Raw genomic sequence first — 6,140 nt, 5'->3', positions numbered from 1 at the left:
TATTACAATATTTATGCTTTTACTTGGAAACTTTATTATCTTTATACAAAATCTTCATTGTTATATACAGATCGAGATTCTTTTTTCATAATCTGTTATCATTCAATCACTTCATTTCGTTTGGTGGCGCAGAACTCATATGACCTTCCAAATAAATAAAGAACTAACACTAAAGTCTCGCTTTACGTTTTCTCGCGAGTCTAACAAACCGTATCTACACCGTTGTAACGCGGTCAAACGGTACGGGTATGTTCTTTTTCACAACTTCACTGATACTCAAATCCATGCAAGAACAGCCTTGAAAATGGTCAATAAACTTCACTCTCGGTATCAAACATTATATCTATTAATGTTAATTAACTAATTACTTAAACTAATACGTGACTTCATTAAATGAATTATTTCTCTAGAGACCATGCTATTTGATCTAAAGTACAAATTTATGAGTTTTATTTTCACTAAGGCCAATGAATAACACTTGAATTATACATTGGAGCTAACGCATAATTGCATAAATTATCATACAATAACTTATTCTGCTTTATTAAAAATTGGTTAGTTTACACAATATAAATACTTGAATAACTTCTCTAGTTTTGTTTTACTAAAAATTGACCAGTTTCCACAATATTAATAAATGAATAACTTCTATAGTTTTTATTTTATTAAGAAATGGTTGGTTTCCACACTATGAACAAACTAATAACTTCTATAGTTTTTGTTTTCGTAACATTTAACGGTTTCCACAATATGATTGCTCTTCAATCCCTACTGTAAGTTTTGACGCCTCCAGAAGAACGGTATCAGCGTAGTCTGAAATCAACTTTATCTTTTTATTAGGCGTCTTGAAAATTATCAAACAGTTCCAAATGTTAAGTAAGTACAGTAGTTTTCCGTGAGGGAATCCCAATCAAAATACGGTTGAAAACAATCTCCGGCTTACATATTTAATTGGATAACACTTATGAATGTTGATAGATAGTTAGTTATACCACAAAACAATCTCCGGCTTACATATTTAATTGGATAACACTTATGAATGTTGATAGATAGTTAGTTATACCACAAAACAATAAAATATGTAAGCCGGAGTCAACATTCATAAGTGTTATCCAATTCAGATAGTTAGTTATACCAATAGACGTTGTTTCTTTCTGGATGAAGCTTCAACTCTATACTAAGAATCTTAATTCATTGACCCTTCCGACTTTTGTCGTTACTTGAGAAATTGCTCGAATTTTTTGAGAGAAAAAACAATACCTATATATATATCCAGGGCGCTCCGTGCTTAATAATCATTTCTTTATTTTGAGACTAATACATATCTGGTCCGGCATGGCCAGGTGGTTAGGACGCTCGACTCGCAATCTAAGGTTCCCCGTTCCACCAAACATGCTTGACCTTTCAGCCTTGGGGGCGTTATATGTGATGGTCAATCCCACTAGCCGTTGGTTAGAAAGTAGCCTTAAGAGTTGGTGGTGGGTAGTGATGACTAACTGCCTTCCCTTTAGTCTCTCGTGTAGCTTTACGCGAAATTCAAAACAAACAAGCAAACCTTCCCCGTTTTTATATTCAGAGTATAGGGGGCAGGTAAGGACAGCAATAGATATGCAGGAGATCGGCGGGCAAGTGTGTATCTATACGGGAGATCAGAGAGAACAGTCTATTACAAAAAGAAACGAGCTGTTAAGTTAGGGGTTTAAATGGCGAAAGCTGGCGACATATTTGAAACCAACAGAGGTAAAATTTGTGAAAGAAAATCAAGTAAACTTCAGATTGATGCTCTACATATTCCTATTAATTTGTTCATTTAGGATTCCAGGTCAGAATGGGGGACATCTGCTGTTTATCATAAATTTGAAATCTGTTGGTTGTTACTAATGCTTCGCCAGCTTTCGAAGTTTAAACCGATTCAAAACTTAATGTAATCTTGATATATATATATATAATAATAGGGATCGACTGCTTTTTTTTACTCGATTCGTATTAAACGCATGTTTACATGAAACCTCAGGTACAAAGCAATCTGGGTCCATAAATAATTACTTTAAAAGACACGAAGCTTTATTTAAAGCGATATTTTAGACGTATTTGTTTTATTTGAAAAGGCTACTTTTCTATTGGTAAAATATTATACGCGCCTAGTGAGGGTTGCGTCTTTCTTTAAACATATATTTGCCCATTTTTGTGCATTAAAAAATCCAGCATACAATATAATTAAAAATGTATAATTTAAAATATACAAAAGAGGATCGCAAAAAAAAAAGTAAGTAAACAAGGATGGAGATCTACTACTGACAGTTTGCTCAAGCTATAAATCCTTATTATGATTCCACTATAAACTTATTGCAAGTGGTATCTAGTTTAGTGTGGGATCGCACAGGAATTTTGCAAAGAACTGAGAGAGTTGTTTTAAACTTAATACATAATTCTACATCCTCAATTTTGTCGTGCTGCGAATTTTTTTAAGTTCTTCACTTTCCGCCATAAAAAAAACATCAAGTGTTTTCCTAGCATGCACTTTAAGTTGGAAGCTACAACGCGACTATTTTCTAGCGTATTAATTAGAAACTGCCAAGTGAAAGTTTTCCGATTTTACTGTTGCATATCGTTACTCGAGTCGCTGTTGTTCATCATTACTTGAGTTTGCTGTCTCTACGTGGATTTCTGCGACTATATTTCAGCAAGTTTTTAACAGTGGACGATTACCATAATAGGTTCTCTTACTCAGACAGTGGTGGTGATTCTTTGTACTCTTTCTTAAAGGAACACATAAAGGCCCTAAGGGTGACATAAGAGAATCAAATCTGAACAATGACCTTCTTATGCAACTCCTCAGGGGACCTAAAGGTACATGCCTAGTTTTTATGAGATTGATAAAACAGACAGTGAAGCTATGGGTAATGAGACGAGAAGGATCAAACGGAATGATAGTAGTAATTCCTCAAAATACGTATTAATTATTATCAGTAAAATCGGTTTAGGTGAGTGCCTATACGAAATTTATTACCACCGCAACTAGCTATTATTATTTATTAAATAGTTAGTGTTAAGGTAGTGGCTGTAAATGTTGTCAATAATTGACGACTTATGCTAAGTGTGTTGCTGTTGTCTATTTTGCATGGATTATATGTGTTGCCTTGTTCTAGCAAACCCTTGTGCACAGCAGACTTTTGAAGAACATAACTATGGGTCATGTAGATCTAACAAGGTAAAGATGTTACTGAGTCTGTTTGTATTGTATTAATTTGTGTTGTATTATCTTAGAAGAAACATTACTTACTCCATTCTGATGAGACTGCTTTGTTTCTGCTCGTCTTTTGCTACATTACACTGTGCCAGTGATGAAAGCCACTCATTAAATCTGTGGTGGTACAATCCTTGCCTTCAAGATGGTCCTTTGACAACAACCTTACATTTTCTTTGTTGTAGTTGCATACCAGTAAAAGTGTTTATTCTTTGTTGTACATATGTTATTCATTTTAAAAAGGTGCAGCAGTGAACTGTTCAAATACATGTAACATTCAACTGAAAACATATGCACGTATGTAGCATAAAAATTATTTTCCATAAATGAACATAAAAACTTAACAAACAACATTAGAAAAATTGTTAATTTAAAAAGGGAGGAAATGGGTCGTCAAAAAAGTTCGGAAACAAAATTAATCAAAATTCAAACATTATATTTTGAAGCCTACAACTAGGTATTCTAAACAGATAAACAAACCCAACTACTAATTCAGTGCAACCTAATCTTCATTGCTTTTTAGCTTTTTTGGTGTATTGGTTTAATTTGTCCTACGGATTGTTTCTTTAACGTGTAAATTATTTTAAAATATTTTAAGTTTTTATTATATTTTAAGTGACTGTTGCAGACTATTATAAGAGCGCTACTTACTTTGCGGGGGAATTAAATCCCGGATATTAACGTTATAATCCCTCAAGCTGGCCACTGAGCCACCAGGGGCAGTTTTTACCCTACTTTTGGTCAAAAGTTCTTGATGTTAAGGTACATATAGTAAAAATCAGTTATAATACTTTAATGACATTAGACATAGAATGATAATAATATCTTTTATGTATAACAATAAACATTTTAGGTAAAGAATGACGTAACAATGACTTTCAACACCGCTAGATTACTTGCATCTATATTTTTTCAAGTCTTCGCTATGTAACTCTAGTACATAAAACATTATTATAGTAAACATCAATCAACTTGTATCGAGAATCGACAACAAGTTTCACGCTAACGCAACAAGATTGTTCATCTATCGGATACTAGCTAATATCTATTTAACTATCCAAGTTCGACATTAAAATAGTTAAAATTGACATAATTCTAAGAAAAACCTTACAAACACAAAACTTGAGTAGACAAAATCTCATACAAGTAATACAAGGAACTCACACTGTTTACTGATCAAGTTCTGAATTACTGTGAAGTTTATCGTCAGCACACAAGTATATATAAAAGTCTGTGAGACTGTAATCTGCTAGAAATTATTCTTATATTCCAAAACACAAATTAAATAGAAAATATGTAGACAAACAATAAGACATGAAACGATAAAAATACAAATAGTGCACTGAACAGAATTCATGTAGTCGTATTTTAATGATATTGATTTTATTATCTTATTTTATCTTTCAAACATTAGCTAAGTTATTTGTTTCTTTACATTTGAACAAAAGTGGGAAACAAACGAAGTGAATAATTGGCGGCTTTTGTAATCGTTTGTCGTGCAAGAAAATAACACTTTTCTAGCAGATGTCTGTCTGTTGGAGGTTAAAAAGCAATTCATTCGTTCAAGGTGATGCCGCACTTGCGCCATCTGTTATCAATTTCGAAGAGCAAAAATGACGAAGGAGTGGAAAATCTTGAACGTAAATAACTTCTACTGGTTTTAACCTTTGACGCAGATTTGTTTGGTATTTTACATTTGGTCTTGTATGCTCCACTCATATGAACAGCTAAACGATACACACGTGGTCATCAATTGGCTGGGCATAATAAGTGGTCACTGTGTTCGGACTGTGAATCTGAGTATTAATGGTTCATTGCTTGTTGTGGTCAGACAATAGCAGTATAATAGCTGGCGATGGGTATTATCGACTAGTTGTCTTTCCTCTAGTCTATCAGTTTAATATCAGGAACTGCTATGCGCAGATAACCTTGTGTAGCTTTGCACGAAACTTCTGAAGCAAACAATCATAATAACTGTTTACTAGAATCATCGTGTTATATATATATATTCTTTCACAGTAAGTATACAACTTTATACAATCTTCCGATGTGTATCTGAATATATTACCCTGACAAACAGTTTACTGTACCTTTATATATTAGTAGTATCTAACAACTCCTACTAAGGCTATACCTTCTTGTGTAAATTAATATTAATGAATCGTTAAGAAAGAGCATTTGAATTTCACTTTATTTATTTTGCTTATTCTGTTAAATAGACTTATGAGCGACTTGTCAACTCCGGTAGCTAGACTGGTTGAGATTGGTATGAAATGTGAGATCTACAACATTTGGTGCTTTTGATTTTGCACTTTCTGCTCGTTAAGGATATTCAAAGCGATTAAGAAAATCACTTTTGAATAAGCAAACCATAACTCATTCTAACATACTCAAACAACCATATAAACCTAGAGCAATGTTAAAGCACTATGAGTTACAAGATTGAGCAAAAAATTTATACGTCTTATTTTGAGCACGATATTCTCAAAAATATTCTTGTGGTTTCATGCTACTTGTTTTATTTTTATCAGTATGTACAGTCTTGACCAAAATGTTTCCATACTGTTCTATATTAATGTATGGTCTAGATACATGGAGTAGTTATTGAGTAAATGCTCAAGTAGTAACAGAAAAGGTAGTGTATGATTGGACAAACATGTACGAGTTTTTATTGTGGTCTGAATAAGTTGTTTTAAGTATTTGTTCATCAAAACACACATATACACCTGTTTTGTATAAAAGAGTGTACTTTTGGTATAAGCTGTTTCGAAACTGATCAATGCTTTGTTCAGAAAGTTTATCTGTACTTAGTGTAGAGTCATGCTTTGTAACGTGCCAGAAGTTACAGGGCGCCAAATTGTTCGACTGTCCAGAAATGGTTTGAAGAAACGGA

The sequence above is a fragment of the Limulus polyphemus genome, unplaced genomic scaffold, assembly GCF_000517525.1.
Source record: "Limulus polyphemus unplaced genomic scaffold, Limulus_polyphemus-2.1.2 Scaffold567, whole genome shotgun sequence".
Classification (NCBI taxonomy): Eukaryota; Metazoa; Arthropoda; class Merostomata; order Xiphosura; family Limulidae; genus Limulus; species Limulus polyphemus.
This window is presented reverse-complemented; position numbering follows the sequence as displayed.